Consider the following 25,614-nt stretch of genomic DNA (forward strand, 5'->3'; position numbering starts at 1 on the left):
AAAACAGTCGCCTTGCTCTTCGATGTAGCACCGCCACTCGTTTTCCCCCTGAAGCGCCATAAGCCTGTTAAGCTTCAGGGATTTACATTTTTACATGTTATATTTCCTAAAAATGTGAGAGAGAGAGAGAGAGAGAGAGAGAGAGAGAGAGAGAGAGAGAGAGAGAGAGAGAGAGACACTGTACTCTGACTCTGCTCTGGATTTAAATATCACATAAAAGAGAAGGAGGAGAAGAAGAAGAAGGAGAGCAGGACTGAAATGTGACAAGCGCAGCATACACAGCACCTGTTGGCTGAGCGAATACAGGGAAGTGAAATCCTGACTGTTGCCAACACAACATGAGGAAACCATCAAGCCTCCACTTCCTGTTGGCTTTCCATCCGCCCTCCATCTGCTCACTTCCTCCTCTGACCGACGCCTTTCTCTAACTGTATCTGCAAGGACACACACACACACACGCACACACGCACACACACTTCTCCTCTATAGTCTCTGAATCACTGCACACACTGCTCTGACAGGAACCTGATGCTACTGTGGGAGCCAAATGTAGCTTACTGATGTGTTTTTAATGTGTTTACAAGCCTGTCAAGTCAGTGTTTCTCAGTCTTCTCTGTAATGTATTCCTTGTTTGTTCCTGCTTTCATTTAAGCATTAAAGTAAAGTGTGTTAAAAAAGGGGGCGTAACCCTACTTTATGTGATTCTATACTCTTAAGATGTTGGATATCTGTGTTGAATTTGGTCAAAGTCTCAAAACTTGAAGTTAACGTGTGTAGAAATGCTACCTGCAAGTCAAAATCCATGGCTTTATGCTAAGCTAAACGCTTCGTTAGCAACATTTTTTTCTACCTTGCAGACGAGATGACATCAGAATGACCATCTGTTCTGTAGCCTTGGTTGCTAAGGTGGTTGCTAAGGTTTTTCCAAGCCTTGCCTAGTTGAGTGTAGTTGAGTTTAGTCATTGAACTCAAATACACATGTATAAAGCCTTGGTTGCTAAGGTGATTGCTAAGGTTTTTCCAAGACTTGCCTAGTTGAGTGTAGTCATTGAACTCAAATACACATGTATAAATAAAGTAAATAATCATACCTCCTTGTTCCTTGTCCTTTATCTCCCTTAGAACTAGTAGAAATAGAGTCTAATCTCATACTTCTGTTCAGATTTGTAATTAAAAGTTTACATTTTGAGTAAAGAAGTAGAAAAAGATTAAACTCCCACCACTAAAGTTTGTTTCATGGTTTGTTGATGTAGCTTTGCGAGCGGCTGGAAGTCGGCCATGACACAGATTTGAGCTTGAATGCGTATGTAAGTATTCGAGAAGTTTACATTTTGAGTAAAGAAGAAGAAAAACGAGTGAAATCCTGCTGTTGACGTAGGGCTGGATGTCGGCCATGACACAATTTCCTATAGTCGACCAATGAGAACAGAAAGAGCCCCTGGGGAGGAGGGTGGGGGGGGGGGGGGGTGTAAGTGAACGAGGCTGCTCATTTACGCTTTGTGTGTGTCAGTTCTGGCATTTCTCTCTCTCTCTGTCTCATCCTTTTCTTTATTCACTCATCTTCATCAGTTGTTAACGTGCTACAGATGGATGCCAAGTAAGCTGCCAGCATTAAACACACAAACACTGATCTAAATTACGCAGCTGCTCAGTCTTAGAAATGAGTCAGTTTACTGCAGTCTGGTATAAAATGTAGAAAAGTTGAACATTGAAAAACTTTTTTAGACAGTGAGCGGTTGTCGTCTTCGCCTCCGATGCTTCTGATGTAAAGATGACAGCAGCCGGGCCATCGGGACACCTGCCCTCTCCCGTCTTTACATGATCACTTGTTGCGTGACCATGGCAACCGCAGAAACCACAGAGGAAGACGATGAAAAGAACTGATTTCACTGGTGTCTGATTTTTTAGCGGGTATAGACTTCTTCACCAGCAGTGGACATACAGATCAATACAAAATATTAAGTTCATTTGCAAAAAATCAATAAACGCTGTCCTTTAAAAAAATGAACTGACACTAAATATCTTCTCTCACAAAGGCTGTTATTGTCCATTGTTAATGAATTGCAGGTTTCCTGTTTTACAGCAGAGAGCTTTTAAAGGCCGGTGCTGTTCTTGAAGAGAAACTGATTAATCTGTTCAGCAAATCAATGCACAGTATTCAGGTCAGGTAACACAATATGTCTGAGATGTGCTGTCTGAAAACAAGTTTTGGTGCAACTTTGGCTCAAAATCATCTTTAACCCACCTGTTGTCCTTGGGTCCATTTTGACCTTGGAGACAACAGGCATTGACTCAAAAATGAGGTATAGTTTCATTTAAATGAGGCCTACTGACCATCATTTCCCAAACTATGTGTAAAACCTACTGTAATAAGTGGGAAGGAAGTTGGTGAAAAGGGTCTAACACAGAACCTGCTGAACAGGAAGGTTAAAGGTGGATCATTTGGATGACACTGAAGAGCATGTGATGTTATCTCTTTCAGGCTGTAAAAAGAGAAGGAAAGCTGAAACTCACTTAATGTAGCGAAAAATGTAGCACATTTAAAGCGGTCAGGGAAAAGTTCCTTCAAAAAAACCTAAACGCTGTCCCTCCCAGTCCACAGCAATACAACAACAACAGTAACGATGAACATATACATCTAAAAATTCCCTTAAAAATCATTTACAAAAAGACTGATCACTTAGCAGCACGGTGCATTAAAGTGCATTTAGAGAGAAAGGACATGTTTCAGTTCGATGTTGACAGCTGGTGACCAGCACTGATGGAGGTTATATAATCCATTTGCTGTCCAGAGGACGAACATTAGCCAGCATGATTGATACATCTCCTGGTTTCTATGGGTTTGCAGTTGGCCTAGCTTGCACTCCTCTGAGCTTCGGTTTGTTTCCGTGTCCTTTCACGCCACTTTAAATATTTCCTCTCCAGCGCAGCTCCAAGGCAAGACCTTTGAGCCCACAGTGCTTCTCATAGTGAAAGTCTTTGTTACGAACGTCCAAAAGAAACTGATGATTATAGCCATATTTCCCTTGTGCTCCACACAATGACACAATGGGCAGATTAACGTCAAATTTCATGACTAAGACGTAATGGATGGAAGTTTCTTTTAAGTGTAATGTTAAAACTAACAGGTAAAGTACTGAAAATAGGAACAAAAACAGCCCATTAATGGACAACATTACACATTTACAAGATCAAACGTTGGCTGGAAATCCCAGCCTGAGTACAAAAACCACTTAGCATGAACATGCTAATGTTTTAACCTGCAGAGTGCCATTAAAGACCACAGCTGTCCTTTTTTTTCTTTTTTCTACAAAGAGCTACCACAGTGGTGACCAGAAAAGCTTGCTGCAAAACCCATTAACTCACTGAACTACAAGTCTGAAACAACCTGGAAATAACCTGGTGTGGCTCCAGATTCACTTATGCAGCTCAGTATTCAATATTAAACAGTGTGTAGGGTATGTCAAAGGTCATATACAGGATCTGCTGACCTGCTGCCGCCCAATCAAAATGCTCAAAACTGATGTTTGCAGTCTTGATGATCGGGCTGGTAGATGCTTCATGTCGTACTCACTCTAAATAATGTCAGAAAACACAAGCAGCCATTCACAGCAGAGTGGCAGCCATGACATGCAGTTACATTTTTTAAAAAGGAGTCAGCTACAGCACAGCGTTTCATCCTCCAATCATAACTGCTGTAAGTCTAAATTAGTACTAAACAACACATGTATAGGTTATAAAAATGTGAAGATCAATATGTGGTAAACTCTCTGCCTAGAAACTACTGACGTCAACACTGTAACAACCCACGGAGCAGCAAACACAATTAGTGTAACATTCCCACACACACTCATCTATGTCTGTTAGTACACAGCATTACACACACACACACACACACACACACAAAGACACGGCTCGGCTCACAGCAGCTCATAACATTCACAAGCTTCAACACCTCTTTGCATCGACAACTTCATCAGGATTAAGACACACACACATCCAGACACACACACACATCCAGACACACACACACACACACACACACACACACACACACACACACACACACACACACACACATCCAGACACACACACACACAGAGACACCTGAACGTGTCACAGCAGCACCTTCACCTTCAGAAGGTGAGAAAACTTAGAGCACTGAGAAGAAAACAGGCGCGAAAACAGAGACAAAAATCCATAAACACTCATTTAGGATTTCAACCCTAAAGATGAATGAATAATAACTGTTGATGGTAGTTGAAGTCTGCTCACATAGACTGAGATTTCTTCATTTTAAGGAATGTTACATTGGGCTAATTTTGCTCCTCAGTCCCGCAAGGTACCAAAATTTGGCACCAATAGATCTAAAGTTAATAACATGAAGTAACAAGTTTAGCACCAAGCCCTGTTATGCAAATTAAACTACAGCCTTCTCTGTGGTTAACCGATTAACAGCTAACCGTTGACATCCATAATTTATAGATGTATTCTTTAATCATTTTTGCTCTTTATTATTTTATCCTTTATATGCCATAATCATCTGGATCTTCTTTATAAAGCCTTATTATTATTTAATCTAGTTTTAATTTCCTTCTTATTATGCATCTTTTGGTTTAATTTGTATCCTCATCTTACTTTATCCTTATGATTCAGCATGTGCATATATGGCAACGGGAAGAATGAAAGCCAAGAAGCAACATGACCCCGACATCTGTAGGAATCAGAGGGCAGCGGCTGCTGTTGGCAGAGTTAAAAATGGGTTTGGGAAAAAAGTGGATGGAAGAATCCCAGATGACTCTTGGCAGAATCTTATAGCTTCTTGGCATACTTATCCGCATGAAGTGCAATCTCAGCTTATACTTAATAAAACAATCAATAGACGTTATTGTAAATTGGGGACAAATAAAACTTAAAAAGGACAATGACTTAAGCTGAAGATTGGGTACAGAGTTGAGGTCTTTCATGCACTTGTTATATTTTTATGAAAAAGCAGAAAATATGTAGAAAGAGACTGAATCTTTCTTGGATAAAATGTTAGGAATGCACTTGAGCAAATCCTCCACTTAGTGTCTGTTTGATTTATTGCAAAGCTCTATTAAATGGTCCAAACATGGGAGGTTGTGGTTTCTTTTTTTTTTGCCATGGTCACCCGTTTGTAGAATAACTACTCATTGAAAATCTTCCACTTTTACAGAGTGGATTTAATTCATGTGTTAAATGGCTTCATACAAACTGGTGGTGACACATAGACTGCAGTGTTTCCCATTAATGATATAGACTGTGGCGGCCCACCATAGTCTAATTTGTGCCACTACAGTTTCATAGTGAGCCGAACATGCACCAGATCTACTCTCTGCCTATATGAACTAGATCAGGGGTGTCAAACATGCGGCCTGTGGGCCAGAACCGGCCCGCCAAGGTGTCCAATCCAGCCCACTTTCCTTCTTGTCTGTTTCCCTTCCTTCCATCTGTCCTTCCTTCCTTCCTTCCTTCCTTTCTTCCATCTGTCCTTCTTCCCTTTCTTTCTTTCTTTTTTCCTTCTTTCCTTCCTTCCTTCCATCTTTCCTTCCTGCCGTCCTTCCTCCCTTCCATCTGTCCTTCCTTCCTTCCTTTTTTCCTTCCTTCGTTCCTTCCATCTTTCCTTCCTGTCTTGTTTTCCTTCCTTCCTCCCTTTCTTCCTTCCTTCCTTCCTTCCATCTGTCCTTCCTCCCTTTCTTTCTTTTTTCCTTTGACACCCCTGAACTAGATGAACTTGGATAATCACTTCTGCTCTCTTTGTTTCAGAGATTACATATGGACATTAGTTTTTATGTTGATGGTGTATTTGTAACATTTATTAACTGGTACATTTCTTTCCCCATGCTTTGTGGGCGTGACTTTTTTGCTGTGTCATCACCATTCATACCTATACAACCAATAGTTACATTACTAAAGTACTAAATGGTTTAGAGCACTTTTTTAAATAGATATAACCTCTTAGGTTTGCTCACAGAGTGCACTAGAATGATGCATTTGACTTTAAAATGTGCCCCCCACCCCCCTAGAGGTGTCAGACTGAGATCCAACCACCTGTCAATCTTTCGTGGCAAACACTGAGCCTGTGTGGTATATGTGTGATATCTTTAAGTATGGAGCAGAAACACTGGCTGACTGCCTCTCTGGGGCCTCAGAGTGTCCTCTGTTTGAATACTCACTCTTACTGATCCCTGTATCTTGGAGGATAATAGGGATTATCCATCACACAGTGTAGGTTATCTCGTATTATGTCATTAGGAACTTCCAGTCTTGCTGTTGACTTTGCCCCCCCCCTCCACCCTCCACCCTCCACCCTCCACATACCCTTTCACGCCACTCCCTTTTTGGATCTCTTTTTTTCTCATGGTGTTTTATTTGGTGGTTTTGTTCATTTGGTTTTTTATTGTCTTGTTTGTGCTCGTTGTCATAGTTGTTATTGGTTATGTTAATTATTTATATTTATCGAGGATATAAATGATGTCGGGTCATGTGAGGTTTTTGTTTTTTTGTGTTTCTTATTGTTCTACTTGTTCATGATTGATCCAAAGCAAGCCAACACAAGACTGTGACTTTTAAAAAAATGATATTCCTCCTGCAGCCACTGATTGAGGTTGGAAATTGATTATGGTTGATCCCATTTAATTGTATTCGATCCAAAAACAAGTATTATATAATTATATTTCAGTTTGACTGAGTTTTGTCATTGGTGTGAGTTTCCAGTTGGTTTCCAGTTTAAAAGATATCTGGATCCAGTAAGGCATGACGCTAATTCATCTCCTCTTCTTCAAACCTTTTATCTCTCCTCACTCTTTATTAGCAAAGATCAATGATAATCAGAATAAACATCAGATTATAGCAACTGTAAATACTTCATGTTAATTCCACAATAGCTAAAAATCATCATTGAACTTTTGGCTGCTCTGTTAACATGCTGTCTGTGAATTAGGAACTCCAGTATTTGGATCAAGTGGCCACTAACAGTCAGCTTTATCTTAATATTTCAGATGCATATTGAATCAACATTTCATTTGTCAACATTAATTATACCACCAACAAAAACTTTAGTGTTTCTGGCTTCTCAGTAAACAAAAAGGTGATTACAGATCTAAATTGAATCTTTGAGTTTTGGTTCTTTAAGTTTATTTAATTGAAAATAATGAAAGCTAAATGGAATTAGATTTATATAAGCAGATTTGATAAATTATTAACCCCTATTAACCCCAAACCCAATCACACAAGTACTTGACAACTCACTAATACTTCAGATACATAAAAAGACCAAAGTTTTGCAGCTCAAACTGGGAACATTGGGGAACACTGGGAACACTGGGAGCACTGGGAACACTAGGAGCATTGGGAATACCGGGAGCACTGGGAACACTGGGAGCACTGGGAACACTAGGAGCACTGGGAGCACTGGGAACACTGGGAACACTCATTGAGCTCATTCTTTTGCACTCATTCCTTTTTTAAAACACTTTAAAGGAAAATTCTTATTTAACGCTCATCTTGCTGTTCAAACCTTCCTGTCAATCACACACACACACACACAGACACACCACACACACACACACACACACACACAAACACCCACATTTCCACCCACTAAACACCTGCTAACAAGCCCACACACACACACAAACATTACACACACACACGCAGGCGTTACACAATTGTGTGTCAGGTGGACGCCCTCAGATGGTCAAGCTACAATCATCAATCCTGCTGACGCCTCCATGTCATCTGCAGGCAAGTGTGGATATTTTCAAAAAGCGCAGGTGCACAGTGGACCCACAGGAACGAAATGTCCCCGTGAAAAAACGCTGCCATTAAAGTCCATTACTGTCTCTATAATGACACCTGGGAGAGACCATTATTTTGTTATTTACCTTGTCTCCTGACCAGAGAGAAAAAAAAAGGTTGGCCGTGTTTAAATCCTCGTCCATGTTTTATAGTGTGTGTGTGTGTGTGTGTGTGTGTGTGTGTTGTCTGTTTAATCTACGGTTAGGTGGTTTCACCCATCAGTTAACTGCTAACAAGGCCTGAAGCCTCACGTTTACTCACATTCAAAGACGGCCACAGCGTGACTGAGTGCAAACCGGGCTTGTCTGTTTGCTTAATCATCCTAATACTGTGGTTTATATATACACAACTTGTCATAGGCTTAAACAAGTCTAGATTAATGTCCGTTTACTTGGCACGATGAGTGGATAATACTCATGGGTTTAACAGTGGCACTGGACAACAAAACAAGATAGATCTCTCTACAAATTTTATGTGGGGGCAAACAACAGATGAAGACAGACACGCTCACTCGTCTTGATTCAAAAGGTGGATCCAATCCAAACAAAGCTGAGCAGAATTCAGATGTCCTTGGATACTCTTCAGGAACATGTCTCTTCACTGAAGCGACGGATTAGGGCAAATAAAGACAATCGATAAGAGCTGCTGACTCTGACCGAAGAACTAAAAGATAACGCCTACCTGATGGACAAGATTCAAGGATCTGGAGAACCAAAGCAGATCTTCTTATCTTCACTGTAAGATTTCTTAATCCTTTAGAGGATTGATCTGAACATGAGGAGGAATATTCTTGGCTTCGTGTCACGGTTAATCCCACAGCTGCCTGGGCAAGAAAAACTTTTCCATTCCTCCGACTATCGAGAGGGCTCACCTTACACAATAGAGCTCAGGACTTTATAGCACCTCTGGATGTTTGTGTATGGTACTAACCCAACCAGCCTATGTTGTTGTTTTTGATTCATTTATTTATCGGGCTTCTGCTTTATCTCAGCTGGTATGTCTTTTAGTTACTGATTGGTTCGATTACATCCGGTTGTCATATAATCTTCCCGTTGCATTACCAGCTGTTCCCATTTGTTGCACTTGTTTGTCTTGTTTTGTTTTATACTTTGCTACAGGCCTATCGATTTGAACGCTACTGTCCTTACACCACTGCCTAATGCTTTTATTTTGTTGAGCTGCCGTCACTGCTTCCATCTCTGATGCAGACTGACCTTTGAGTGGACTATTAATGGACTCTGCTTACATTGACTTAACTTGGCCCTCTCACAGAGATGCCTTGGCAAAGGATTTGTTATTTTATGTTCTTGTTTGTTTTGTGTTTATATATTGTGTATGTCTGTTTTGGTGTTCTATTACTACAACCCTTTTTTTTTTACATTTTCTGATCTGCCTAGCTTCTAACTTATCCCTCAATAGTGTTTGTTTCTGTATAAACTCTTACTTTCAAAAGATTAATCTGAACATTGAACAGGTCTTTTGCCAAAAACTGATTTACTCTATGCGAAGAAAGTCCAACATAATCCTGATATTATTATACTGTATGAGATGGCTTAGTGGCACAATCTCTGACAAAGAAATAAACTTGTAAATGATGTACTACTGTATATAGAGCTGATAGAATCTCCAGGGACAGCAGTGTGGCCACACGTTTCCTCTAACTTGGTAACTGAGCTAATTACAGCTACGGTTGAACTTCTACATTTTGAAAGCCTGTGTCGGTAAGACAAAGAGATGTTCAGTCTCACTGGAGGCTTTCTTACTCATTTAAATTTAAGCATAAATACATTTAAAAAATGTGACACAATCATTTTTGTCAGATCTACATTACAGTAGGGTGAACTCAGGGATATAAAATAATGATAAAGGCCAACAGCTCTATTATATCCACAAACACTGAGGCTGTGCTGAGCAGAAAGCATCCATATCTTAAATGTAGGACTGAGCTTCCCACAGCTGCACTGCATCCATTAATAATGGATGTGGACTTAGATAAGAGACAAAGTGTGCGCTGTTGGATCTGGTTCACAGGCAGGGATTTCCGTCTGTAGAGGGGTTTCCACATTTTACTGAATTTTTAAAAACCTATGTCCACACCAGTGTAACGTACAGTACGGTGTGTTTACTGGTTCATTAGGTCCCAGCGGTGCGTTCAAATGCACGCTAGCTACAGGACCACAGGTGCATTTGTCTCTGTCGGTATTGAACTTTATGGCGCCGTCACAGAGATGGAGGTCATCACCTACACCCATCAACTCTGATCACAGGACAGATTTACTGGATTTTTGCATCGATGTGAGAAAGTACATTATTCTACAAGGATAACAATCAACTCATTATCAAAATGGCTGCCATTAATTTTCTGTGCTCTATTCAACTACTGGTTTCAGCTCTAATTGATGTCATGATGGAAAATGACATAAATGTGTGAGCCATTTTGCCATCTGTGTCACATCTGTGTCACTACAGAGGAAAGTTTCAAGTTCAAGTACTAAATAAAACTGAGACAGACAGAAAAAGCAGCAGATATAAAGACTAAAGCAACAAAATAACTTGAGTGTAATAAAATATCAAATAATGTGTATATAGTGGAGTGAACGACAAAACAAGATATGCTGCTATTTCATTATTAATGTAACCTAAACAAGAAATAAGAAATACATCTGACATCAACCAATCTCTGTGTGTGTGTGTGTGTGTGTGTGTGTGTGTGTGTGTGTGTGTGTGTGTGTGTGTGTGTGTGTGTGATAGTGACTCAGGTCCTATAAGAAGTCTGTTGGTTTTTGTGTGATGGAGAACTTTGCCATTATAATTTTAGGCTATTTGCATTAATTGCATGCATGCAGGGGCCATGTGGAGACCTCACTTTCGATTCAGTATCTTAGTCTGCTTCCTTTTCATGGTTATAAACAGAACATTTGGTCCTATCCCCCCCCCCCCCCCCCCCCCCCCCCCATGGCAAGCAATCCACAAACAGAAAGGAAACAACCCAGAAGTGAAAGGAAAGTGAGAGTGAGAGAGAGAGCTGCAGCTGTTTCTACACACCTCCGCCTGCTGATTTTGTATCGAGAATCATTCATAAATCCTAAAATATTTAGCTAGTGCTACGTTTTTATGTGAGTGCCCCGATTCATAAATGCAGGTTATTCTTTTATTTTAAAAGAGTAGCATTTCTGAGGCTGAATTGCACCATTGCAAGTTTTAATAAAACCACCCTCAGTCACTTCATCCTGGCTCTGGGCCCAGCGTGACCCATTTCAACACAAGCAGCGACATAAGTACCATCGTTCCGTAGTTAAATAATCATAAACTCACAGAAGACTCCAATCCCGACAGTAAAGAGTTCAGAGTTCAGCGGCGAGCTAAGCGAGGAAACTATTCTGCCTCGTGGTGACTCAGATCTCTCCTGTGTGTAAACCAAGTCTGGTTTTATCTGAATCACCCAGATCAATGTAACACACTTGTTTGCAGCCTCATTGTCAGTGTAGCAGGTTGGTTTGAGGTGTTGACACCTACTTCCTACTGAAAGCCACATGTGCCAAAAACAAACCCAAAACTGTGTGTTGCCTACATTTGGTTGCCGGGTAACATTTCTTTACTTTGTACGATAAATAAATGCCAAAACTACTGAACATGTCAACACGTTTATGATGTTGATATGACATTTTTATACCCAGTTATAGCTTGACTAACAACTCAAGTAGATCATTGCTCCCTCTGACCGTTTACATCAATGTGTTTCAACCATTTTATTGCCTAGATATACACACCTGAGGGTCAGCCACGATTTATACAACCATAGTCACATAGATTAGGGTAGTAACCAACCATAACTTTCATTTTCTATTGGTCTGACTATTATTTTATTGATTTATTTATAAGTTTGGTATATAAAAATGTCAGAAAATTGTGAAAAAGTGTGTGAAAAATGTTTCTCAAGGCCCAAGATGAAACCAATGAATAGTCCACCACCCAAAGATATTCAGTTTACTATCACAGCAGACTAAAAAAAACTGAGAATATTCACAATGAGAAGCTGAAACTGGAGATTTAGGGGTTCCTTTCCTTTCAAATGACTCAAAATGATGAATTGATTATCTAAGTAGTTGGCAATTAATTTTCTGACAATCGACTAATCTATTAATCAAAGAATCTCAGCAGCTTTAATATACATAATCCTCGTCTTAATGTCTACACCGGCCCAGGAACTGGTCGCATTACGCCCCCAAACATGACGCTGCCTTGTACTTCGGGGGGCACAGAGTACGTCTTTTCATGTAGTTCATCCTCTTCAGATGTTATTTTTAATCTAAAGGACATAATTAATGGATTCTCTCTGGAATAAGACAAGAGCTGCTGATGCAATAAACTCTATAAACTGGGGATCTGAATCCAGTCATAAATCAAGCAACATGTACATAAAAAAATGGAATGTAAAAAATCTCAGAGCGAGGGCTCTTTTTTTTTTCTATAATAACAATCGCACAGGGAGAGATCCATCAAGGAAACAGGAAACACGGAAACACAGGAAAGGTTGTACGACGACTACACGGAATAAAATAAACATCATTAATGCTCAGCGGAGGGAGCGGCTTGTTCAACCACACAGAACACACAAATGTGACACATCCATTTAAACATTTAAATGTATTGTATTTGCCAGGGGACAGCATCCGAAATTAAAACCCGACAAGCGTCAAATGCGAGTTGATTTTCCATTATTGGGGGGGGGGATCTTTGAAAGGCGAGTCACTGTTTGCAATGAAAAAGTCATGTAATAAAATATCTGGCACGACGGATGGCTTGGAGGAAATCACTCATGTTTGTCCCTATGTGTTTTTAACAGTGCTGCGAAACTATAGGAGCACTCCAGGAGGACATCTGGAGCCCTGTTTCGACTTCTACAGTTTCTTTCATTAGGTACACCTCTACAATCTAATACAATATAATACAACATTGTCAAAAAGATGATCATTTTACTTTGTTTATTACTAAGTGGTGGTGCTGTACTGGGTTGCATTATACTGACAGGTGTTCCTAATATTTTGCCCCTCTCATCTAAGTTAAATGGAGTGAATAAAATATAAGAAACACCATTCAATATAAAGCACCTAAATATACCACTATCACCCATTATAACCTCAATAGTGAACATAAATGATCAAACCATCACCTGAAAGCTTTATAAATGAAGAATTTCACAGGTGTACCTAATAAAGAGGCCATCTGAAATGTTTTATCCACTTATTGTGTGCCCATTGTTTGGCCTATTCATGCTCTGTACAGCACTTTGGTCAAACTACAGTTTTTAAATGTGCTCTACAAATAATCTTGATTTGACTTGAAAAATCATATTAAAATAATTTGGGTTTTTTCACCTTTAGCAGCTGAGTCGACAAAGTTAAGCTAGGAGCTACAGATTTCCATCTCAACATGAAACTCCTGTCATGTTGATCTCAGTCCAGTTGATTCAATACCCAACCTTTAACCAACTTCAACTGTCAAGCTGGTAATTATAAAACTAACTTCACTCTCTCCTATGGGGCAGCAGTGACCTTTTTTCCTCATATGCTATAAATTCGGATGGAGCCATTTCATTTTTCCTAGCTTGTAAAAACTCAGCTTTTTCCTTTTTTTTCTCCTCCCTGACACTGCAACATTTTGATCTGATTAATTACCACGAAGCCAAAAGTACGGTTGGATCGATCTGTCAGTTACCCTAATGAGCTAAAATCAGACAGATCCTGTCGCATTTCATTCCGTGATCAGCTCGGCTTCTCGATGGCAGTTTGCTCACTAATTAAATGTGCTTTTGCTGTGTGATGTAGCACCTCTAGATGCTGATTATATGTCATCATGTATTCATGTCATAACTTCTTTAGACAGTTACAGGAGGCAGCATGTCTCAACTACAGTCAATATGGGAAAAACCTGAATTAAAAAGATGGGAGAATGATTCAAATAGACAACTGATGAAAAAATAAATATGAATCAATCATCTGAGTCATTAAAACATATCAGGAACTTGCTATTATAGTGTTAAATAAAGATTTGCAGCCTTTATCTGTTAGGTATCATTATAAACTGATGACAAACAGACACTAGTTAAGTGATTATTCAAATTAAAAAATGGTAATAATAGAAGAAAACAACTTTATAGAGCTGCTACTTTGCCTGAAGCTCAACACCTCACACTTCCCTTGAGTAAAAACCACCTGGAGCATCAGCAGCAGGTAACCGAGGTGAAAGTGACACACCTGGGATTACACAGATCTCTCTTCAGGAAACAACCTGACTGACTGATGTCTGTAAATGCACCACAGTGAAATATTTAATCTGTTCTTCTTTTTGTCTGCGCTGAAGCTCCTGCGGGACGTTAACGGGACTGACACACTGACTCAGCATCAGCCACTTCCTGTGGTCATCAGTGGACCTGGGCAGCAGCTTCAGACACAAACAGAGCTCGCTCATGTGTCTGCAGGCAAACCTGACTCTGTGTCCTCAGCTGGGAGGAGGGTTCACATTAAGGTTAGAGAGACATTATTCATTAGCGTGCCAGCTGCTCACAATAAACAAAATGTCAGGAAGCCACCACGTAAATCCATGTATCGTTTCTTCTTTGCTGGTTTTCTGCAGCTGGCCTGTCTGTCCTCTGCACATGCTCCGTAGGGAGAATTAAACACTTAGGCATAAATTAAAGAGGATAGTCTAGACCTGCTCTATGTGAAAGGTGCCTTGAGATAACTTTTGCATTGATTTGGCGCTATATGAATAAATATTGATTAATTTCATTTTTGCATGAATCATTATTTTAGGATTTAGCTGGGTTAACGTAGATGTAGTCTCAAACTGGTACTGTGCCGATCTGATTTTAGTTTTGGTTGTTTTTTAATAATGAAATGTGACTTCAGACATTCATATGCTAATGTCAGGGGTCTCCTTACAGTTTGCTGTAGCCAAGACTGCAAGAATGTATCTGTTCATTATCTTCTCAGTTAGCCGATTACTCGTTTTGGTCGATGAAATGTAAGAAAACAAGAAAATGTCATGTCATGTTTTATCCAACCAAAAGTCTAAAAAAAACCCAAAATATTCAGTTTACAGTGATATATAAAAAAACAGTAGCTGAAATTGGCTGATGTTTGCTTAAAAAAACACTTAAATAATAATAGTTGCCAATTATTGATTAGCTGATAAACAAATCAATTAATTAGACTAATCAATTCAGGCTCAATTAGTAACGGATGCAGACTACCTTGCATTGTTAAATTACAGTGTTTAACCTTCAGGAGGGGGGGAAGGGCAGATGTGCTATTTAACAAAAGCCACTAGTGTAGCTATTGTTAAGGCCGTCATCCATTCACTAATTATATCACAAGACAAGACACATTAGGATCTGGGCGGCAGGCAGACCACCTCAGCTGAACCGTGTCTTGGAGGAAAAGCCTGAACAGCCTGTATTGGATTGTGCAAAGTTTAACATAGAAACCCAAACCACTTGTACGAACTTCTCAATCCATTTGAATTGGACCAAATCAAGACTGAAAACTTGTTAATTAGGTGAAAGTTTTTGGCCTTACACACCTGATTGCACACACTTTTTGATGCTATGTAGATGGATCAGGTCTCAGCATCCATATATGTAGATCCTGTACATCATCTGCTCTCTCCCATTAAATGTAGACTATGCAGAAACCAGCTTACATCACTGTCTCCTGTCTCCGTCGCCTCTGCTCTCTGTCTCTGTGTCACGGATGCATAAAGAGCTGCAGGTCTGTGTGTCTGTTCGACAGAGGGCGGGGCCGAGATACACAGACACAGACACACACACATACACACACACACACACACACACACACACACACACACACACACACACACAGATACACACACATAGACACAGACAGAGCAGAGAGGCCACGGCGGACGGGATGAAGCTCTGCATTCATTCACACAAAATCCGGCAATGCGGCTGCGGCACTTTCCCACAGGGGCATGGTTGAGTGGACATTTGGGGCGTGTTAATTTAGAACATGACCACTGTGAAACAAGTAAGAAAATAGCGTTTTATTATCTGATTCACAGGCTTTGTTCTCGCCAGCACCGCTCCCTCTTTTCATTTTCATTCACCCTCTCTCTCTCTCTCTTTCTCTATGTCTCTTTTACAGCCAGAAAGGTGATGCCAACTTTGAATGTAATGTAATGCTGCACAAACACCAACCAACAAATCCTGCATATTATACCTTTAAATGTCAAAACAGATATGAAGCAGATTTGGTTGGGATTTACAGACCTGTGGATTCATCCGTGGAAAAACAAGCACCTCTTATCAAAACTAGCCATTTCCCCCTTTAAGATCCAGTCAGCAATGGTGCGTCATTGTGCCACTGCTCTCCTCAGAATCACCCAAAATTCAACCTTGGACTGTCAATGAGCTTCAAAGTTTTTCTTTGGGGCTGATTTTTCTTTTATGGTGAATTAGCTAGCAAGAGGAAAACAGAAGGAGCAATGCCCTCTTTTGGAGGTCACAAGCTGAGGAGGAGTCACCATGAGCCAAGATGCGGGATCCCCCCTCCTTCCTAACGCAATAAGGCAGGACACACCCAGATACAGAGGGGAGGAGGTGGAGGAAGGAGGAGGAGGAGGAGGAGGAGGTGGAGGAAGGAGAGGGATGAAATGACAGGAGAGGAGGGAAAAAAAAGGAAAGAAGCAGAGCCGCCGCTGTTCATCCGCCCATCTTAACAGATGACGTAAGGACGATTCTTCACGAGATGAACGACTGTTTAATTAAGATAGCTCGAGGAGCTCATTTAAAGATGTTTTTCACTGCCTCACGTCAATTATGACAAACCTGAAAAACACAAGCACCATGTGTCTGTGTCTGTGTCTGTATGTGTGTGTGTGTGTGTGTGTGTGAGATAAATGTGGGGAAACTGCTCCAACAGGCTGAACAAGCTTAACCTGAATGCGGTGCAGTTATGTTAAAAGTGCGAGGACACCTGTGATATAATGATATTTAACATAAAAGACAAGAGCAAATAGCTGCAGCAACCAGTGTCTGCTGAGGGAGGGAGGGATAGAGAAAGAGATGAGGTGGAAAAAAAGCCATTTTCTTATCAAGTTAACCTAAAATTTGGATTTGTGCCATTCATTCAGTTATCATAAGGGAAATGTCACACGGAAAACTAAACATTGTAAAGGCAGAAGCTATGAGCAAACTGTTTCCAAGCACTATGGGAGAGACATCTGCATGCGGTGTGATTGCTGCTGCTGCTTTTTGTAGCCACCACAACAACAACAGCCCCGATATGTGCCGTCCTCCTGTCGCCCCTGGGAGACCTGCCGCAACAGCGCCATTAAAAAACCTGCTGATTTAAGTTACATTTCCTTATTAGGTTGCAAATACAAAGAGTCAAGACACGCATTAACCTCAATTAGTATCATTGTACACTACTTTTCAATTCGGCGTCCCTCTCTTACACCTCAAGGCAGCTTATATGACTAAAAAATGTCAACTTTAACCAAGTGATACGCTCATGGGTAATAAACAGCGACGGGTGGCAGGAACTACTGCGTACCACGTCTAAAAAAAAGTTAATATTTCATCGAAAACCGGTGTTATTCGGTAACTTACAAGTGTTGTCAAGTTTAAATGATAGTACACTAACATAATGTGTGTTTAAATGGTGGTAAGGTTAGTCGGAAACCGGTGTAAGTTGGCGTTTTTTTAACATCCACATTTTTTTGAATGGAGACTTGACTGCAGACAGACAGAGAAGGGGAGAGAAAGAAAGGCACGTATCGGGGCTGTAGACACACGAAGGGGGGGTTAAAAAAGGGGGAGAAAATGTGCCTCGGAGGTTTAATAGTAGAGACACAGTTGTGATTAATCTTACAGGAAAAAAGCCATTAAAACAGAAGCCATATTATCGGGTGAATAAGGATAGCAGCGCTTTTAACACCTGTGGAAAAAACCTCAAAAAGAATCTTGTAGTTGCTAAGAAGTGGTTGTCAAGGTAAAAAAGGAACGGCAGTGGTTGTCAAGGTGAAAAAAGGAACGGCAGTTAGTAAACGTTAGTAAACGTTACCCGGATGCTAAGCAACGCGGAGACGGAGAGAGACACGACAACCGACTCCTTAAAAAACACGCTAAAATCAGCTTAATATTTAATATGTGTTAAGTTATAAGTGGTTAGAAAGGGAAGCAGACTTGTTGTGGAGTAAAGTTGAAGAAAAAAAACTGAAATTTTTTTACCTCCAGTCGAGGCGGCGGAGGGAGGAGGAGGAGGAGAAATGGGGGGATCCTTGTCCGTCCTGTGGTTGTGTTAGTGAGGCAGAGAGTCTGCAGCTCAGAGGGGTTTGTCCATTTCCCTGCAGGGCTCCAACTTGACAACTGCAGTGGTGGTGGAATAAAAATGATTGACAGACCACCTTAGACTGCAGGAGAAAAATCTTCCTTTTTATTTGTTTGTTCCTTCTCTTCTTTCTTTCTTCTTTCTTTTTTTGGACACTAATTACATTGGTGCAAGCATCAGCTGTGGTCCTGCAGCAGCAGTAGCCCCGAGGATAGAAAAACACACCGGGTCCAAGATTCAAGTCAGAAATCAATCCGTGCAACAAAAAAAGGGGAAGAGGGGAGAAAAAAGAAACAATAAACTCCCTCCTCCTCTTTCACACTCACTCTTTCTTTCTCTCTTTTTCTCCTGGAATAAAAAAGCACAGGGAGGGGAAAAGACTGATAACAAAGAGCAGAGATCCAGTAAATGAAGACTGGTGGTGTGTTTGTGTTGCAGAGCGGTGGGTGGGACTGGGGAAGGGGTGGTGGTGGTGGAGGTGGAGGTGGAGGGGGGTCCGGCACATTCAAACAAGCCCAGAGAAAAGACCCTGCGTCCGGGATCAGCCGTCTTCTCCTGGCTCGCTCGCTGGGGAAGTGAGAGAGAAAGAGAGAGAGAGAGGGAGGTGAAGTGGTGCCAGAGAGAGAAACAGAGAGAGAGAGAGGGAGGGACCAGCTCGGGATTACCCTGTTTTTTTTTAAGGTGGATCTATGAAATAATTAGGTAATCATCAGGCAGAAAGAGAGAGCCTGCTATGGAGAACATCAGCCCAGGCGTGATCTTAGACCCTTTTTATGGGTGCTCAAGTACCCCTAAATTTGATCTTAGCACCCCTAAAAAATAAATCTCTTCTAAAAATTCAAATGGTTTTATTTTAACTGGTTTAATGTACTTTGGATAGTTCTGTCATTAATATATAATCTTTCCATCAGGGTTCATTAACAATTAGGGTCCTCTCTGTAGAAATCTGTGATTGTTTATTCTGAACCATTATTATTATACATTATATACTATAGGATAAACAGATGGAGGCAGAGGAAGAGAAAGGGGGTAGATATGTAGGATACTTAATCAATTAAAGTGCTTGCGTCAAATTCAAATAGGCTAGTCTAGAAAATGTGTTTTTGAATTTTTCCAAAGAGCCCTGGACTGCAGTGGTGATTTTAGACCCTTTAAAAAAAAAAATGTATACAACTTTAATTATTTTTGCAAGCCTGTCTCTTAGAGATGGGACAAACGATTATGCTACAGGTTAAATGGTTTTATTTTAACAGCTTTAATGTACTTTGGATAGTTTTGTCATTATTATATAATCTTTCTCTTTTAGGGTTCATTAACTATCTTAGAGTCCTCTCTGTAGAAATATGTGGTTGTTTATTCTGAACCATTATTATTATTATTATTATTATTATTATACACTATAGTAGACCACTCTACTATGTATTAATATTTCTTGTTGTAATCTATGTTATCCAGTGAAATTAGTAATTTAGTAGAGGGTGTGAACACTTGCAGGTCATTGTACAGTATGTCACATTCTCATGAGGAGCGGAGTCCCTCTAAAGATCTGATCGTGGAAACGCCCCTGCATGGAGAAGTTTGAGAGGAAGTATCTTTTAAAGGAGGGGGAGCGAAAGACATCCACATCTGGATCTATTCTACAGCAAATGTATGGAGGTTCAGTCCTGCCCATTGCAGAGAAATCAATCTGATGTTAGCTCATTTATTTTATTACAAAGGCTCATTATGCCTCCTCTGATTAGATATGAAGAGAGAAGATTGCCACTCTGGGGAAGAAAACTAGATACTTTGAAAATAGATATAATAACGAAGAAAGAAAGAAAAATAATCTTTTTAAAAAAAGTTGTTATATTTCCTGAATAAAGTAAGAACATTTCAAGAAAAAGGAAATAAGTATCTAGAAAAAGCTGAAGAAAAGATAGATTTTTAAAAACATGTTTAAAGTAATGAGTAATGTTGTGTGCAGGGGCAGAGCTAGGGGGCGGCTTTGAGGCTGCTTTTTTAAAAAGTCATTTCTGTTTAGACAGTGTTACCAAATGATAAATAAAAATTAATGTAATGTATTTTTTTGTTTTCCTTTTCATCTAATACCTTATTTATTATTTTATTTCTATGTGCACTATATAGCAGTAGTCATACAATGCAGTAAAATGAAATTATGCACAAGTTAACCATCCAAAAAAGAATTGACCTTGCTCTGGACTTATAGATCTCATTCTAACATTACAAAAAGTTTGATTAAACACTAATTAAAACATATATTTTAAGTCCTTTACGAATGGACACCACTAAATTCTACACACTGCACCTTTAAGTTATAACATCTTCATTTTAAGAAGAATTTTAAAGAATACATTTGTGATCTGTGACATAAAAGCTGTGTCATTTCAATAATGAAATCATAGTTTTTCAAGAAAACAGTCAATATTTCAAGAGTTAGGTCAGTGTTTTGAGAAAAACCCTCGAAATAGCTTTTTATAAACTGAAGGATAAATACTTTGAGAATAAAGTCATAATATTACATAACACATGACCTTGTTGTCTGTGTTTCCTTCCATGAACCTTTGTTGCACATCGTAACGCTGTTTTCCTGTCTCTCATGAAGAGGTAAAACCATCCAGACAACGTGAACATTATTTTGAGGGGTAGAACTTTATTTCTTTTCTTTCTAATCCTATTAACAATCTCATGACCCCTCAGATTTGTTCTCTGACCTCTTGGTAGGGTCACAACCTCCAGACTGAACACCACTGCTTTAATTTGAGTGCAATAAAAAAAAAATCTAATTTAATCAGCGTGATTATGGATCTCCCCAGAATAAAACAGCACAGAGTCTGCATTGACTAACAGAGTATTGAATCATTTTAATATCATGAACATGTTCCTAGCTCTGTTTTTAACCTTCGGAGAGTAAAACTCGTCCTTTCAGACATATTATAGGGGTCGCTGTGTGTTTAATATTCTCAGCTGGGATGAGGTTTTTTTAGACTGCCTTGATGAAAATCTATTAAACTGCTCCTATGATATGATTAAAGCGTCTGCACTTCAATGTATATTGTTTTAAAATGCAATTACAGCAAAACCAGACACTATTATCAACAAGAGATCAAGGTGTGCTGTACATTAATGAAACTGGGGCTCGTGTGTGGTGATTTTTTTTTCAGGTCCAAACACACTGAACAAACATGAACAAAGAATCTGAAAAGAAAAATTCTTTCTGACTGCCAACTGGCCACTCAATCAGCTCTGCCTCCTACGCTATGCTAATGACAGAGAGGCAGAGAGGTGGTTAAAGCTGCCATTTAACAGCACAGTACACTGCTTCACTTTCAATGAAAAAAAAAAATGACTGCAGATGAAAAGAGAGCTACGGATTCTGATAATGGTTCCCGAAAAAGTCACCATCAGTTACTGCCATTCACAGCTTGTCATCCTTTTTTCATAATATAGATTAGAAAGAAATGCTGTGTGCAGTGTGCTGTATTATTAATGCTCTATCCTTATATAAACCTTATGTAAAAGCATTTCAACTTGACTCAAACCTGCATTAAAGGATAAGGCTGATATTCTACGTTTTTGCTTATAATCAACAAATGTCGTGCAGAACCGAACCAACAATGAACTCATCCTACATGCAAGTATTGTGTGTGTATCCAAAGCCTGATATATTTTATTCCTCTGTGCATGGACATCCTGTTTCTCTGCTATTTCCACTATTGAATACAAGCAATACTACACAAAGACGTAAAACCATCCGGACAAAGTGAACATCATTTTTCTCTCTGATCCTCTACAAGACCTCTGGCCCGTAGTCCTCTGTTCAACATGTTCCTTCACCTTGAAGAGTGTGATTACAGTAGGTTGTTTAGAAAAGGATCCAAAGACTAACAACAGGGATCACATCTTCATTTCTCAGAGAGTTTTAGTGTAAGGCAGACTTCACAATGTGTTTATATGGGCAGTGGTGGGGAGTAACTAGTTACATGCACTGATGTTATGTAGCAGAAAACGTTTAATTAAATTACTTAAGAAAATGTTGATGATTACAAAGAGGGTTACATTTTGCTCAGGAGAGTTTTTTCCTCATTTTTTAATGAGCTCTGGCCTGAATGTGTCGTAGATTATCTCTTCAAAGTAAATCTGTTGTCTTTGATTCAGTTTGTGACAGAGAGCGGCATGTATCGATAAAATCCTCTATCTCAGAAATGTGATAGTTACATCTTTATATATATGTATATATGTATATATATATATATATATATATATATATATATATATATGATGATATTAATGCATGATTAACACACCTACAGGCCAATATTGAGTTTCAGCTTTTCATAGATATAAAGGTTGGCAGGCATTATAACCCAGTGTAGTTTCTAGTAGCACCTAGTAGTAGTTTTTTATCCTAGGGTCCTCATCAGCAGTGTTGGCTAGTAACTAGGCACATGTAACAGGTCTACATAATGTAATGACAAAATAAATCTAACTGTAATCCATTACAGTTACTGAGAAACCCTTATGAAAATGTTGATGATTACAAAGGAGGTTACATCTGAAGTCAGACCTTTGAAGATTTTGCTCAGGAGGGTTTTTTCCACTAATTTTTGAATGTTTAACATGTTACTGAATACATATATTGCTGTTTTTAATTATTTGAAATCAGTATTTTTTTACTAGGTTGTCAATAAATCATGACGTGGGCTTAAATGGAGTCACAGTACAAATTAAGCCCATTACAGAATTTTGTCTTTTTTCATAAAATATCTTATAAATATGCCAAAATCTACATGAACTGATGAATACATTTTCAAATGAGAGATAAATGTTGCTTTATAAGAAATGATCTCCCTTATAAATCATGTCAGTATCCATGACAACACCTGAACTTAGATTTTGGTGCTTAATGGGAACATTTATCCTAACAGCTGAAAACATTGGTTAGAAAATTAGAAAAGTAATCAAATGTAATAAGTTACATTATATCGATTAAGTAATTGAAATAGTTAATTAAATTTTAAACAGAGTAAATAGTAATCTGTAACCTATTACATTTCTAAATCAACCTTCCCAACCCTGGCTGCGGGAACGTTGCATGCTAACGTTATATTTTGGTTCGTGAGCAGAGAGCTAACTGCTTTCACTTTACAATAATCAGAACCACAACATATCTGTGTACATTTTGTCTACCTTCAGGGGGAAAAGCGTAATACGAAGCAGTAACTGAGTGGAAAATCGCATCTGGCAACATTTCTTGGGTATAAAATTTTCCGCCCTAGATCCAGTTATTTTCGGCATGCGGTGTAAATCGATCAGAGGCCACCAGGAAAAGCACATATACACACACATATATATATATATACCGCCATCAGGTGAGAAAAGTACAACACATAGGCAAAGACCATAGGCAGCGCTTCTTCATCAGGCACCACACACATTTGAAAGCGGTGAGAGTGAAGCAAAAACAGTGAAGTCAGTGGCTGGAAAATGAAATCTCTGAATAAAAGACGCTATTAAACTGAGATTTAGTGCAGAGTCTGGTGATAATTCTCTCTGGGGTCGTCACTACAAGCAAGCTCTTTACATACAAGTGGTCATGTGATCCATTGCTAATAATAAAATATTGATTAGAGCCACTTTAATCATTTTTTATTTGTATCTTCACTGTTGCATTGGGCCTTTTTTTCCCTTTTAAATTTGGTCAATGCTAATTCAAGGATGTGTTTTTAAGGTAATATTATAATTACACACTGTCAACAGTCAATTATTGTGTAACTTAGAAGTTGTTTTTTTCCTGAATAACATGCAGACAAGGTCGCTGTAGTGTTGTCAGCCTTGGGTAGTCTGCAGATCTTCCTCTCAGGCGACCACAAATCATATGATCGGATGAAAAACTCTGTACAAAAAAAAAAAAGTCAACAAAGCACTTCTTACTGCTTGTAAAGTGAATTTATGTGAGTGTTGGGTTACAACTCAAGGCAACTAGATGAGCTAACAAGCATTTTATCAACTGTCAGACTTTATCTGGATTTTAGCAGCTGGGCAGTCTGAGGACACTTTTATGAAGACTTTAGTGAATAAATCAACAATGAAACTGACAAGATGAAAGGAACAAAACCACCATTTGAACTCTAAAAGACAGCTTATAATGTTGGTGACTGCTTAGTTGGTCTGCTGTCAGTGTTGGTGTTCGACCTTCCTCCCACTGTGAATCAGATCGGAGGAATGCACCACATCAGGACTCACCTGTGTGGTTTGCTGCAGTCCCTCACCTCCCTTCCTGTACACTCTGTTGTCACAACACACCTGTGTATCTAATGTCAATACGTCCTGCAGAGTGAGTCTCAGGACGGACAGGCAGGAGAAACGCTGAACATTTACTGTGAGGAGACGAGGAGACACTTACCTCACTGTTCACCAAAACTTAAAATAATCTGTAAGAGATAAAGGGGACACCTGCAGTATGCACCGATCATTTATATACCAGCAGGAACACTGGGAGATTAAGTAATGGCTACGAAATTGGCTTTATTTATTGTATCTGGCAATTATTTAACCCTCACATACTGTTCATATTCTGACTCATCCTTAGCCTCTACACCAATGCACATTCATAAATTCCCTGTCAGTCATTAATACAGTCGTTTGATTAATCCTTCTGTTTGATTAGAAGCAAGAAATAAGAAAAAAAGTGTAGATTTACATATATATATAAAATTGTGTATCAGCTGCACAAAAATAAAAATGATGCATTTTATTTCCATTTTTGTATCCTGTGGGTCACATTAGGAAAATTTACGGTGAAAAATTTTACAGTGTAGTTAAAGAAATATGTATATGGTGTTTTTACAGCTCTCAAATGTAAAAATGGGTCAAATTTGACCCCTGAACAGAATGTAAGGGTTAATGAAATCTGAATCATCCATCAAACAATGGAGGCTCTTCATCCATGCTGCATAACTTAAATTCTGTCACAGTTGTGGAGAGTTTTGAAAACGTTCCACTCATCGTTTTAAATTTATTGACGAAGTAGTCACTATTAACTCCACCAACGTTTCAGTTAGGACCCAAATGCAAACACAGACCAGGATACACAGGAATGGTTAAAGGACAGTTTATTGCAGCATGAATCATAGATAAGTGTTATGGCTTAGGTGAGTGTTTTGTGGGTTTTACTATGATAAAGGGGGATGGGCATGGCGGGGCGGGGCGGAGCAGGCACCGGTGTAGCGTAGGGTGAAGGACTGAAGCAGGCAGACGAGGACGAGGTGGACGTTGGAGCTACACTGGAAGCCATTGTTGTGAACTTGAAGCACAAGCAGAAAACAGGATTAGTGGAGTTCAGGAGATCAGAGACACAAAACTGGCAGATTACAAGAAACTTGGCCGTAGTGTCTGTGTACTGCGTCGGTGACTGAATGATCTGGCAGCGTGTGGA

The 25,614-nt window shown here is 39.5% G+C and overlaps 1 protein-coding gene across 1 annotated transcript in view; it reads right to left on the minus strand.

Annotated features, from left to right (window-relative positions):
- LOC128356084 (plasma membrane calcium-transporting ATPase 1-like) overlaps positions 1 to 18,730 on the minus strand; it is a 104,104-nt gene extending 85,374 nt beyond the window's left edge. The window contains exon 1 of the mRNA XM_053316520.1: positions 18,077 to 18,730. The gene's annotated coding sequence lies outside the window, so the exon portion shown is untranslated. The remainder of the gene's footprint in view (positions 1 to 18,076) is intronic.
- Positions 18,731 to 25,614: the final 6,884 nt, after the last annotated feature.

Source organism: Scomber japonicus, chromosome 3 (assembly GCF_027409825.1).
Source record: "Scomber japonicus isolate fScoJap1 chromosome 3, fScoJap1.pri, whole genome shotgun sequence".
Taxonomy (NCBI): Eukaryota; Metazoa; Chordata; class Actinopteri; order Scombriformes; family Scombridae; genus Scomber; species Scomber japonicus.